This window comes from Pseudopipra pipra, unplaced genomic scaffold, assembly GCF_036250125.1.
Source record: "Pseudopipra pipra isolate bDixPip1 unplaced genomic scaffold, bDixPip1.hap1 HAP1_SCAFFOLD_336, whole genome shotgun sequence".
NCBI lineage: Eukaryota > Metazoa > Chordata > Aves > Passeriformes > Pipridae > Pseudopipra > Pseudopipra pipra.
Window position 1 is genome coordinate 29,354 of NW_026990815.1, and position 13,169 is coordinate 42,522.

Below are 13,169 nucleotides of genomic sequence, written 5' to 3' on the forward strand. Positions count from 1 at the left end.
CTGGGTAAGCAGGTGAGTTGTGTTGAGGTTCCTCAGGCAGGCACTGAGGACTTTGAGGGCTCCAGACAGAGCAGACCTGGAAGGCCCTCGGTGAAGCCCCTTGGAAACCTTCTAAGGGTAGGTGTGTATGGTAATGAGTGTTGGAAAATGTCCGGAATGTGGAACAGGAATGCAGGGAAGGAAAATGAATCCTCCTGTAATGCTGACCCCTCCCATCAGCTGCAGTGGAGATACCTGTGTGTGCCCTTTGGGAGCTGATTGCCAGGACTCCCGTTGGGCTGGGATCATGGCAGGGTGCTGTAAGCAAGGAATGCCTGGCTTCTAAAACTCACCAGCTGAGTCTTAGAGGCTTCTTTGAAGAGCTGAGTTGAGGCAGCAGAATTGGCCCCCCAGGAGGGACTCTGTGCCTGCTCTCCCGTGGCTCCAAGGGATCTCTGGCCCTTCACGCCGGCACCGAGATTTTCTCGGGAAGGGCCTCAGATCCCCGGACCAGTCTGGGACACAGGCAAGATCCCCCTGCCTTTAGAAATGAGGCCTTCTCGTGGCTTCCTCTCCGTACCCGTTGGTGGGTTCCAAAGAAGGCCTCTTGAAATGCCTTTTGGGCTGTCCATGGCAAGCTTGAGACCAAATTGGCCCCCTGGAGGGACAGTGCTGTTGGTGCCCCCCGGGTTGGGGCACCCCGAGGACTCCAGCGCGCACCGAAAGGATTATTCGGGGAGATCCTCGGGGTGCCCGGCCCTGGGGAGCTCAAAGCAAGGTCCCTGCAATGGATTCAGGCATTGCTGAGAGTAGACTGGACTGGGCAGAGAGGGAGCAGTTTGTCCTGTGGAGTTGGGATGGGTTTGTTCCGGATGCCTTGGGAGGCAGGGCTGGAGAGGCCCCTCTGTTGGCTGTAGTGGTGGAAGGTTGTAGCAGCAGGGATGGAGCCTTCGACCTCCTGCTCCCCCCGTGAGCCCCAACGGGACCGTGCCCTTGGCAATGGAGGGCCCCCCATTGCTGAGTCAGCGGTTACGGGGCCAGGAGGGATGGGATCAGGATGCCGAGCTCCACCCAGGGCCAGGGCTGCCAATGTTCAACCATGGAGAGAACTGAAAGCAGATTGAGATGGAGGCCAAGCTGCAGCACAAGGATGGGTGAGAAAAGACCCTGGTCCTCAGGTGGAGCTTTGAATTCCCTGGAAAAATGGATCCTGTCAGATGGTTCAGGCCCTCGTGGGTGCTGGAGCAGAGGCCTCTGTAATTTATGGTCACCCTAAAAAGTTGCAAGGAGAGCAAGTTCTGACTGCAGGATGAGGTGGGAAACAAAGTGCAGTGGTCCAGAGAAAAGCTGAGCTTAAAATTGGTCCTGTGCCAGAGCAGCCTCGTGCAGTGCTTGTTGCTGACCCTGAGTGTCCCATTGCAGTGGATATTCCCAAGGGTGCCTTGTGCTGGGGAACCCTGGGGGCAGTTCCCTTTCCCTGGGCAGGGCAGGCAGGGCACGTTTCCCCCCTCGAGGGTGGCTCCACAGTCCCACCCTGTGCCCTGGGAGCGTGGCAGAACACCTGGACCCACTGTCCTTGTCAGAGAGGGGACAAGGGATGGTTGGATGGGTGAGGGAATGGTTCAGGGAGTACAAGCACCATTAGAGTGAGTAGCGCAGCACATGGAAAGGAAGGGGGGGAAGTTAATCCAGACAAAATCCAAGCACCTGCCCAACCTGTGATATTTTTAGGAACTCAGAGGTGTTGTGGTCCCCCGAAAGTTTTGCCCAGGACTAGGCAGGAGACTTCAGGCTTGGTCACCCCCAGAGCAAGGTGGAAGCCCAGCAGTTTATTGGTTGGTTTGGCTTTTGGTGACAACAAGGTCCTCCTTTGGGACCAATCCTTGGCCTGGGCTATAGAGTCCCAGGGCAGAAGTGTGAGTTTGAGTGGGAAATGAGCAGCAGGGAGGGTTGGAAACAGCTCAGGGAGCAATTCAACAGGCTCTGGATCTGTGGCCAATACAAGCCAGAGAGGGGGAACTGAAGGTTCCTGCCAGTGATAATGATGCCAATTGGAGCCTCTGCAGAAGTAGGGTCGTGTAAGGGGGGACTCCTGAATTAGATGATCAATGGAGCATAGAGGCGTGAGAAAGAAATCCTATTAGGATGTGAAACCAGCTGGAGTGTGGTACAATGTAACTTGATGGCACAAGCTAATTGTAAGGTCCATTGTGCTTTTCAGCAAGTCAGCCTGATATCCCCTGTTATCAGAGCTGAGTTCTTCCTTGGTTCTGCTACATCTTGCAAGGTAGGTACATCTACCCTTGAAACACCATGGGAGAGGTCATCCCTAGGGGTGAGAAAGATGATGGTGAGAGGAAGATGATGTGGGCAGGGGTGGCTGGCCCCTTGCCCTACAAGTAGGGCAGGCCCAGACTGTTGCCACCAGGCAATGATCAGGCGGGGTTTGGCTGCCATTCAGGCCTCCCCTTACACTGCGTCCTGGCCCTACGTGGTGTAATGTGGAGCTGATCAAATGGGCTGTCAGGACTGCTGAGCTGAGCGATCCTCATCCTGCCACCGAGCCTGTGTTGCTCCGCGGGGACGCCCGCTAAGGGATGGGCACCGACCAGCTGCTGCAGATCCTGACAGCCCTGCCTGGCTGGGGGGGTGGGCACAGGTTAGTGATAGGAAGCAATTGGGGAAAAAAGGTTTTAAATATCCTTTAGTGTTCCTTTAATACCCTTTATTTAGTATTCATAATATTTTCCCTTTAATTTCCCCTTTTACTAACCAAATATTGTGTTAATAGTTATCCATAATATTGTGTTAAGATCCTTTTTGGTATCCCTTTAACTCCCTTTTTACTAGTTAATATTGTACTGTATTGAATGCTGTTCTTAGTATTTGTTTTAATGCCACACAATAAGGCAGTTCATTTGTATCCTTTTTTAACTTTTGATTCTCTTTGCTAAGTTTATTATTATTATTGTTCTCACTGCAATAAAGATATTTTGTGTGTTTGAATGCTTGTGGCACTTGTCTTTAATCTGGGCATGTATCCTAATGAACTGTTACAGGTAGGAAGGAAGTGCCCTTAGGACTTGGGAATAGGAAGTTACTGGAAGCCAGCCCAAGATAGACCCTGTTGGAGAAGCAGCTCTGAGTATGTTCTTGGGCTTTAGTGGGAACTTAACAAATGCTAAGAGGGCCTGAAATCCCCATAGGGCCTTGGGTAAAAAGCTCCTCCAGGATGCCCAGGCCAGGCCCTGCTCAGGAAGGCAGCCCCATGGAATGGAGATGGTGGATCCAAGGCAGAGCCAGAGCAGGGGTCGGGGCAGGAGCGAGGCCTCGGGAGGGAGTTGCCCCCGGCCCTGTGGTTGAAGCAACAAGTGTAGATCCCCTGGACAGTGAGCACAAATCACTGGGAAATGGGGAAAAGCCCCAGAGCAAGTGCTGGGAGCAGAGAGGGAGCATGCATGGCTCACTGCTGGGTCAGCCAAATCTGTCAGTGGGAAGCACTTTTGGAAAGCAGGAGCTTATAACCCGTGCCAGAGGGAGTTTGAAGTCACAAAGGGGGGAGGCAAAAGTAGTCCATGTGCTGAGTGAGACACTGTACCTGTGGGAACTAGGGCAGTGTCAGGTTTGTAGGGATTTGGGGTCAGTTGGCAGTGGTTTGGCTACTTGGCTCCCAAGTGACACCCTCACGGAATTAGTGATTAAATGCAGACAAGGAAAATGGGAATATGTTCCTGTGAATAAATGTTAGTGGAGGGAATGATATTGCCATGTTGTAGCTTGCTATCTTACAGAAACTGTGGATCCTGGCCATCCTCACAGCCCTTGTGGTCCCTCTGGGCGATGCTGTTGCCCCGGGCAGTTCCCTGGAAAAGGTGCCTGGGTCGGGTGCCTTGGTTTGATTTGGATGGAGATGGAAAAGCAGCTCCAAACCAGGACCCCAGGACAAGGTGACCTGGGAAGCAAATGGCCCTTGCCCAGGGGTCAGTGTCCCTTTGTGCCCGGGGGGACTCTCTGGCAGGGCCGGGGTCTGTCGGGCTCATTGTGCGGGCGGCTGTTGGTGCCCTCAGTGGGATTGGATGGATGTGATTCCAGGGGCTGGGAGCACTGTTGCCATGCAGTGCTGTAGTTTCCCTTACGGTGCTGGGTCCGGGGGGTCTCCCTGGCATCGTTGTCCCCCTGTGTGAGCGGTGCCAGTCCCAGCCCCAGTGTCACAGCAGCAGGGCCCTCCCCTGGGCTCTGCCTGCTGGGCTGTTCTGGGAAGTGCTGCCAAAAGAGCAAAGGGATCAGCTGGGGCAGGGGATGGCACAGTTTGGCACCATCCTCCCGAGGCCAATATTGGTCCAACTGTTGGGTACCTGCTGCCTGTGTCCTGCAGCCCAACATCATCAGGATAACAGAATTCCTTTCCCCACTCTGATTCCAGTGCTCCCATCTTGCCCCCGCAGTGAGGCTGGGGGGACACGGGACTGGGAGGAACAGGAGCTGGTATTGGATTTGTAGACAGTGGAGACATGGAATTGTTTGGTAACCAATGGCAAAGAGCTGGGCCAGGTGTGTCCCGAGTGCTGAATTTAGGAGCACAAGGGATGCCCACTGTATTTACCCCCCACCCTTCACTCCAGAATGGGATGGGGAGTTTGGGCAGCTCTCTAATGGTTCCCCAAGATGTAATTGTTGTGCACAGGGGAACAGCAGTAACTTATGAACTGGGCTGAGTGCACATGCCATGGTGTGTATATTGTAATACAAAGAAATGAGGCACAGAAGGACTTAATGAGTACCAATGAACTGATCTGGAGGGCTGTATTCACATCCTGGATTGCAAAAATTAACTGGATTTTGTCTCCTGAATTTCTGCAGTGCACCAACTGATACCATGCTGGAAAAATAAGACACTTCAATGTAAGTAAACCAGGGGTTTCTTTGGATGTAAGTGCAAATTATTGCCTTACAACTTTGAAATAAGACTTGACTTGATCACCAAATGCAAACAGTAATTATAGGGGTCAATTAATGATTTTGGGCATCAGGTAGAACAAGTCCCTGCTCCCCACTGGTGGGACGTATTTACAAGATTCTCACCACCTGCTACAAAGTTTTTGAACACTTTAATCCATCCACTGATCACAGTAATTATACTGGTTTTATGAACAATATGCAGTTGTTGTCTCTGGGATCAACTAGAAGAAGTTGTTCAAAGGCTGCAGGTGCAGTGAGTGTGTGCTGGGCCAAGGCAGCCAAGGTGTGTGCAGCTGTTCCGTGCCCTCCACCCTTGGAGCTAAAATTCCACAGCCTTGAGCTGTTGGGTCCCAAATAATATTGGAGGGAGAAGCTGAAACTGCCACTGCTGCTGGGGCTGAACTGTGTGCAGTGACTGGGCAGGACTTGGCCCTGATGCCTGAGTGCATCTTTGGGATAGATCCCAACTGTCAGCCCCTGGCTCCATAACTTGAGAGAGGGTGTTCCTGCCAGCCCAGCTGCTGTGTTGGTGGTCCTGGGGCGCCTCTTGCCCTGGCCTGCTGTGAATGTGTTTGTGTTGCAGCTCAATAAAGTCCCTTTCAGTGGTGACTGTGTCATTTTTGTGTCAGTTCCTCTCCCCTCTTCCCCTGCCCCCGTGGCTGCATCACTGGCTTGTGCCTAAATGAACTCTTCCCCTGCAGCAGTTCCCTGCTGCTCTCAGACAGGGTGGAGCTGAGGCCCCTGAGCAAAGGGAAAAAGGATCCATCCAAGGCAGGCCCGTGCTCACCCCCTGCCTTCTTCCAGCCTCCCGTGTTTCAAGTTCCCATCCCTGCTGGACACACAGCCTGTTCCCAAACAACCCCTGTTCCTGTTCTCTCTCTGTGTTTTTGAGGGGCATTCCTGGGCTGCTGCCCCCCATTCTTTATAAATGAAGTGCCAAGAGCCCCAAGTGCAGAGAGGTCTGCAGGGAATCAGTGCCCAGAGCTGCCTGTGCCTGCCTGTGTTCCTGCAGTTCTCCTTCCTGTTCTCCCTGGGCTGGAGAGACCTGCCTGCCCTGGGTTTAGTGGAGCAGAGGGATGGGATTACATTTGTCCAGAAGGTTTGTTCACAGACATGTTTTCTGACAGGCAGTGCCATTTCCCTTTTGTCTTTCCCAAGTTTTTCCAAGTGCTGCCCAGCACAGGGATCCGTGTGGTGGGACAGTGACTGGCAGCAGGAAGGGGAGCCTTGGCCTCACCTGCCCAGCTCAGGTGGGTGGCACAGAATGGGGGTGGGCTGGCAAGGCATGAACACATTTCTGAGTTCTGGAGTGCCTTGAATCCTTTCCCTGTCAGGTTTCTCTCCCTCATTTCCTGGGGTCCATCGTCCCAGGTGTCTCTTCCTTTGCCCAAAGTCCAATGGCAGAGGATTGACTGACTCCCAAGGGAGGTTTGGAATGAAAAGGGTTCTGTTCAAATGGGGCAAGGAATGCAGTAAGAAAGATGAGCCTCCTTTTAGTGCCTGAAGTAGAGAGGAATAAAAATGGTGGAAAAGGTCCCATTTTATTTGTTGTCCCCCCCTGGATTTTTCATGGCTAAAACTCTCTAGTGAGCAACTGAAGAGAAGGGTGAAGGGCAGGAGCCTTTGACTTGCCCAGTGCCCTTAATTGCCTTGTTCTCCTCTCTTCCAGGCCAGGCCAAAGCCCTGATCCAGCCCAGCTCTGCCAAGTGCCCTGGGCTGGGAGCAGCCAAAGGCAAGAGGCTGCAGCCCGCCGGCCGGGCTGGGGGCTCCTGGTGCTGCCCGTGGGGTGGGGTAAGTCAGAGGGACACGTTTCTCTCCTCCTGGTGTTGGCATTTGCTCCCTGGGCACTGGATGTGTAAGGAAGGACGGAGTAGCAGGGAAGGGCAGTATTTCCAAACTGTCTGAATGTTGCCCCCAGGTTTGGGATGGAGCAGGGATGGGGGTGGTTGGGTTTGGCCTGGGCCGGTCAGGATCAGCCATAAAGGACCCACCAGAGCCCTGAACCCTCACTGGACATGTCCAGCCCCTCAAGTCATTAATTTTCAATAGAGGACAAAGTATTGGTACTTGCTTCTGATCTGTGGAGAATTTCCTTCGGAATGATCAATGCAAAGTATCTCTTTGGGTCTTTTGTTTGTTTGTTTGTTTGTAATTTCCTCTCTGGCTTCAATGAGTTTGGTGTGTTCCTATTAAGGAAGCAGCCTGTTTTTATCTTGAAATTTGGGGTGGTTTGGTTTGTTTAGGTTTTTTTCCCCCCACTGACTCGGGCCTTCCGTGCATAGTCCGTGTTGTCCCACAGGACTGTTCTGGTTCTGGGTCAGAGAGAGAGAAGGGAAGCGGCTTTTCCTCATCTGGAATGTTTCCAAGCAGAAGTGGGACATTGTCCTGCCCCTCCCCAAAGCACTGCAGGCACCTGGGAGTAGCTCAGGGCTGGCCCAGTTCTCTGAGACAGACCCATGGGGGAGAGGTTTAAGTATTAATCACATCTCTGGTGTCCCTTGGTTGTAAGGATTGGGTCCTACAGTCCCAGAGCGTTAAGGAAAACAAGGAACTTCTGTTCTTCCTGGCAAACCTTCTGTTATTGCTTGTGCAGTGTTTGGGTTCTGTTGTCTGAGTTCCTGTCCAGGATCTTTCTAAGAGAACCTGTTAGAAATGTAGAGGTAGGATTAGAATTTGGGTCTGTTGCCTACCCAAGTGCCTCCAAGTCCTGATGGACTGGAGTGATGAGTGCTCTGAGCCCAGGGTATTTCTTGATATTGTGTGGCTTTCCCTCAGCTGTGGGTGAGGAATTGTGCAAGCAAGGCCTGTGTGCCCGTGGGTGTCTCCCGTGTGTGTCCGTGTGGCAGGGCTGGGACAAGGACTCGTGCAGGGACCCAGCTGGCACTGGAGCTGCTGCCATTCTGAGCCACTGCCAAGGGCTGGGAGAGACCCTCTGGAGGCTGTTGCCAGGATTCCATTGGGAGCTGGATCTCCCTCCAGCTGCAGCAGCCAGGGGAGGGTTCTTCCTTGTGCAGCCCAGTGGCTTCTGCTCAGGCTGGCCCAGAGTGGGGCTGGGGCAGGTTCTCCAGGGAACTGGAGCCAGCCCTGAACGGGGCTCTGGAGAGCAGGAGCTGCAGGGACTGAGGTTTGCAAAGCTGGGCTGAAGTTTGTCAAAGCAGCAGAACATTCTCATTCCTGTGGGTTTGTGGAGTCCGTGTTGGTGCCCAGGAGAACTGGGTCAGACTGGGCTTTGTGGTCTGAGAGCTGCCCCCCTAAATTTGGCAGGCTGTGTGTGCTGGCAATGAAGTGCTATCCCAGAGGCTGATGGTTTCTGTCTCCAGGGATGCCCAGGACACTGCTAATGCCCAGGGATCTGCTCTGGGTCCAGGTTGTCTGTGCTGGAGGGCCCTGGTGGCTGCAGTCCCTGAGCCCGCAGAGACAGAGAGAGCCCCGGCCCGAGGGGCCTTTGGCCCCTTGTCCTAAATTTGGGGTGAGCCTGCGAGCGTGTGGAGGGTGAGAATGAGGGCTGTGCTTCCAATTCATCATCCTGTTGTTCCAGAGCGCTGGGGACAGTTTGGGCTTGGCAGCTTCAGAGCTGGATTGGAGCAGTCCCTGAAAAGAATCAGGAGAGTGGAGGTTTGTCCCAGTGGTGCTTTCACACCCCACTGGACAGGCTGGGCTTTGTGTTTGGGGTTGTCCTGTATTTGCTCTGCAGATAATGTGCCCTTCCTAATTCAGCCCAGCAGATCCCAAGGGCTCTGACAGGAATATTTGTTCTTTCCTTCCCTTTGGGATAACTTCATCTCCAAATTGCCATGAGCAATTCCTTAATTTCTCCTGGAGAAAACCAAGTGTCAGAGGCAGTTTGCCAAGGAGGCCAGAAGTGTCTTTGGAGCAGAGAGTGCTGCCAGCTGCGTGTGCCTGTCCCCAGCCTGGCACTGCCCACAGGGACACACGGGGCACTGACCATGAGAGGGAACAAAACCACTGCCTGCCAGAGGGTTTGTCCTGGGCCAGTCAGGCCTGGGGCAGGAATTGGACTGGGCAACTCCATCAGCTGCTCTTCCCTCCCCCACAAAGCCCCATCCCCTGGGCATTAATGACGTGCCCTGTGCCCAGCGCTCCCTGTTCACCCAACTGAAACCAGAGCAAGGCTTGCTTTGCTTGGAACAACTTAATGTAACTTTAAACCAAAATAAATCACTTTTTTCTTCTTTTTTTTCTTTTAGATGCTGGAATTGCCTCTCTGGCTGTGTGCTGAGCTCTGGCTGCAGGGGACTGTCAGGCCTTGGTGGCTGTGAGTTCCTGTTCTTCTCCCTGGGAAACTGGAAAGAGTTATTCATTAGATTGCAGAAATGTTTTCTGAAGCCTGTCCCCTTCTTTGTGCCTTTTGCTGACAGATCTTCTCTTTCTGCCTTTGCATGTAGAGCTGTTCCCTGATGTCCATTCACTGGCCTGAATTCCTTGCAGCTCCCAGCTGGGGAAACCTGGGAGAACATGGCAGGGACAGAGGTGACATTTGTAGCTGCCAACTTGGGGTAATTTCGAGGAGACCCAGCAACTGTTTGTGTAGGAAAAGGTGAGGTGCTGCAGAGGGGAGGGAGGTGGCATTTTGGAGGGGTCCCACTGAGGGGGGAGTGGAGTGCCTGGGGCTGGAGTGTGAGTTTATTAAACAGGGAAGAAGGGAAGGATGCTTGGGAGGGAAACACTCAGGGAATGTGTAGGGATGGAATGGAAATTTGGGGTGTCAGGAAGAGCAAATGGGTGATGTAGAGGAAGGGACATGTTGGGGGTAAGACTTGATGACATCTGTAGAGGGCAGAATGACCATTTGGAGGTAAAGTGAGGCAGTCAGTGGTGGGCAGGGAGGGAAATTTCTGTTGGTAAAATCAGAGGTGATGTGGAGCAGAGAGAATGCACATCATGATGGACACTGAGGCAGTCAGGGGTGGGCAGGACGGGGAAACCCTTGGGGGTAAAACTTGAGGGAACGTTCAGGGCAGAGACTGAATATTTTGAAGTATAAATGAGGTACTCAGTGGTGGACAGTTGGGGAGTGTTTTAGGGTAAACTTGGTGTAGTCCACAGGGTAGAGAATGAACATGTATTTGTACAGAGGAGCTGACCTACCCCTACATGTGGGTAGGTAAGGAGAATTTTGGGAGTAAAATCTGGGCAATCTGTAGCAGAGTGAATGAATATCTTGGGGTAAAGTGAGGCAGTCAGTGTTGGGCAGGTAGAGAAAATTTGTGTTTGTAAAATTTGAGGTCACGTGGAGCAGAGAATGTACATCCTGAGATAAACTGGGGTAATCAGTTGTGGACTCGTAGGGAAAATTGGGGGGGAATATCTGAGGTAATCTGCATGGTAGAGAATGAATATTGAGAGATGAACATGAGGTACTCAGTGGTGGACTTGTAGTGAAAATTGTGGGGGTCAAATCTGTGGCAATGTGCAGCAGAGAGAAGGAACATTTTGGAATAAAGTGAGGCAGTCAGTAGGGGAGAGGCAGAGAAATTTCTGAGGGTGAAACTTGAGCAAATCTGCAGGGCAGAGAATGAATATTTGGAGGTCCAAAAGAGGCAATCAGGAGTGTGCAGTAGGGAAGACTCTGGGGAGAGAATGACTCTTTTGTGTTCAAGAAGAGGTAATCAGGAGTGGGCTGGAAGGGGAAAGTTTGGGGGTTAAAAAGGAGGTTCATTCTCTCCAGGGCAGGGAATGAACACACTGAGGTAACCTGAGGTGATGAGTGGTGACAGACACAGACAATTGTGGGTGTTAAAGTTCAGGTGATCTGCTGGGAAGAGAAGGAACCTGTTGAGGCACTGGGTGACAGGCAGGTGGGGAGAGGTTTGAGATAAGCCTGAGGTGTGTGTGGGGTGCAGAATGACCCTCTGTAGGTACAAAGGAGCTGGTCAGACGTGGACAGGTAAGGCAGATGTTGGGAGTAAAATGTGGGGCAATCTGTCCCAGAGAGAATGAATCTTTTGGGGTAAGGTGAGGCAGTCAGCAGTGGGCAGGGAGGGAAATCTTTGTTTGTCAAACCTGAGGTAATGTGCAGCAGAGAGAATGCACCTCCTGGGGTAAACTGGGGCAAACAGTAGTGGACAGGTGAGGAGGTTTTGGGGGAAACTTTGAGGTCATCTCTGTGGCAGAGGATGAATGTTTGGAGGTAAAAATGAGGTAATAAGTAGTTTGCAGGCAGGGAAAACTGTGAGGGTAAGTGTGGATGTCACCTAGGGGAGAAAATGAGGCTTTTGAGGTCCAGTGAGGCAGTCAGTGGTGGGCAGGAGGGAAAATTTGTGTTTGTAAAATCAGAGGTCATGTGGAGGAGAGAGAATGCACCTCCTGGGGTAAACTGGGGTAAACCTTGCGGACCTGCAGGGAAAATGTGGGGGGTAAAACTTGTGGGAATCTGCAGGGCAGAGAGTGAATCTTCTGAGGTGAAAATGAGCTCCTGGGTGGTGGAGAGGTGGGGAAAGTGTTGAGAGTAAACTGGAGGTGGTGTGCTGGGTAGAGAATGAACATCTTGAGGTAGAAGTGAGTTGCTGAGATGTGGAGAGGTCAGGAAAATGCAGTGGGTCCAGAGTGAGGTCACCTGCAGCAGAGAGGATGTACCTCCTGATGGACACTGAGGCAGTCAGGGGTGGGCAGGAGGGGAAACCTTTGGGGGTAAAACTTGAGGGAATGTCCAGGGCAGAGAATGAATATTTTGAAGGATAAATGAGGTACTCAGTGAGGTATTCATTGGATTGCAGAAATGTTTTTTGAAACCTGTCCCCTTCTTTGTGCCTTTTACTGACAGACCTTCTCTTTCTGCCTTTCAATTTACAGCCTCCTTGTAACTCCCAGCCCGGAAAACCTGGGATAACTGAGGAGGGACAGAGATGAAGGTTTTATCTGCAAACTTGGGGTAATTTCTGCAGGATACAGCAACTGTTTGTGTGGGAAAGTGTGTTTAACCACATTGGCCCAAGTTGTGTTTGCACCAGCTGGGGCCAGAGGTGCCAAGCAATCCAAAGCAAACCCTGCTCAGCCTCCGAATCCCAGGGGAAGTTCTCCAAGCTGTTCATTGAGGGACTAAAGATACATTGAAATGGAACCAAGACACTACTAAGTTTCCTGGGAATCCCAGTATTGCTGTCCTAGAATTTTTAACAGCTTTTTAAGCTTTTTATGACAATAATGGCTTTCTTCCTTTGATTGAATCCTGCGGTAGGATTTGGGGGTTCTTTGGATTCTGAATCCCTCCCAGGGGCCCTGACACTGGTCAGGAGCTGGCAGGACAAACAGAGTCAGAGCTCCTGGCAGGCACAGGGGCTTTCCCCCAGAGTGGATCCAACTGCTGCCCCCCAGCCTGGCCAGGCGGGATCTGCTTTGGCTCCCGGCTCCTGCCAGAGACAGAATGTGTTCCCTTGATTGGAATGAGGATCCCGTAGCTTCATCTCCTAGAGGTTCCCTGGGCAGCTGATCCACTCTGCCCCGTGTCCTGCTCTCAGTTCCTGCCCAGCCAGAGCCATCTGTACCAAGGGCAAGAGCACTCCCAGCCTGGATAGGGAATGGGGGACTGGCTTGTGCACAATTCACCTAGAAAGTCAAACGAGGGGATTGTTGGAGTATCTGGCTCCTTAGGGAACCTGCTGGGAGTAGAGAAGCACAACCCCAAATCTCCAGCTGTGGGTGGAGTCGTGGAACGTAAACCAGCACAAACTCATCCCCCAAAATGGACCGTGGAAGAGCAGGACCAAATAAGGGTCAGTGTCCCTGTGGAAAGGCAAAAGGAATTGGTTGGGACTTGGATTGTCCCCTAGGGAGATGGAGGTTGCTGGGAAGCAGAGAATGCCCTCCCTCAGGCTGCCAAGATCTCTCAGCGCAGCGGCTTTGGCCGACAGGGCAGCAAAAAGATTGTTCTCTGCGGGGGGCCCAGGTTTGGGTTCCGGTCTCAGCATTGCAGGTTTGGATGAATTCTACCTACAGCCCGCAATTCCATGCCGAATTCCTGCTGCAATAGCCTCCCAGTGCCTCCTGGAGCCCGGCTGTTCCCCCGCAGAGCTGCCGCTCTAACGCCAGGTTTGCCAGGAAGCAGCCACGGTTCCAGGTCTGCTCAGCGGGATCGGGACAAGGACAGGTTGATATTCCACAGACTTTGCTGTTTATAACCCTCCTCCCCCAGCCCCGCTGGTGTCCCTGGGGGGACTTGAGCGAGTTCCCTGGAATTGGGCCGGTTTTCCGCCCCGGGCCGGGCTCCAGGA

At 52.6% G+C, this 13,169-nt stretch overlaps 1 long non-coding RNA gene across 1 annotated transcript; it reads right to left on the bottom strand.

Moving 5' to 3' along the window:
• Positions 1-12,031: 12,031 nt before the first annotated feature.
• On the bottom strand, positions 12,032-13,162 carry LOC135408326 (uncharacterized). The gene is made up of 2 exons (XR_010427502.1): positions 12,889-13,162; positions 12,032-12,681 (listed from the first exon to the last, which is right to left on the bottom strand). It is a non-coding gene; the product is annotated as an uncharacterized LOC135408326 (long non-coding RNA).
• Between the last annotated feature and the right edge of the window lie 7 nt (positions 13,163-13,169).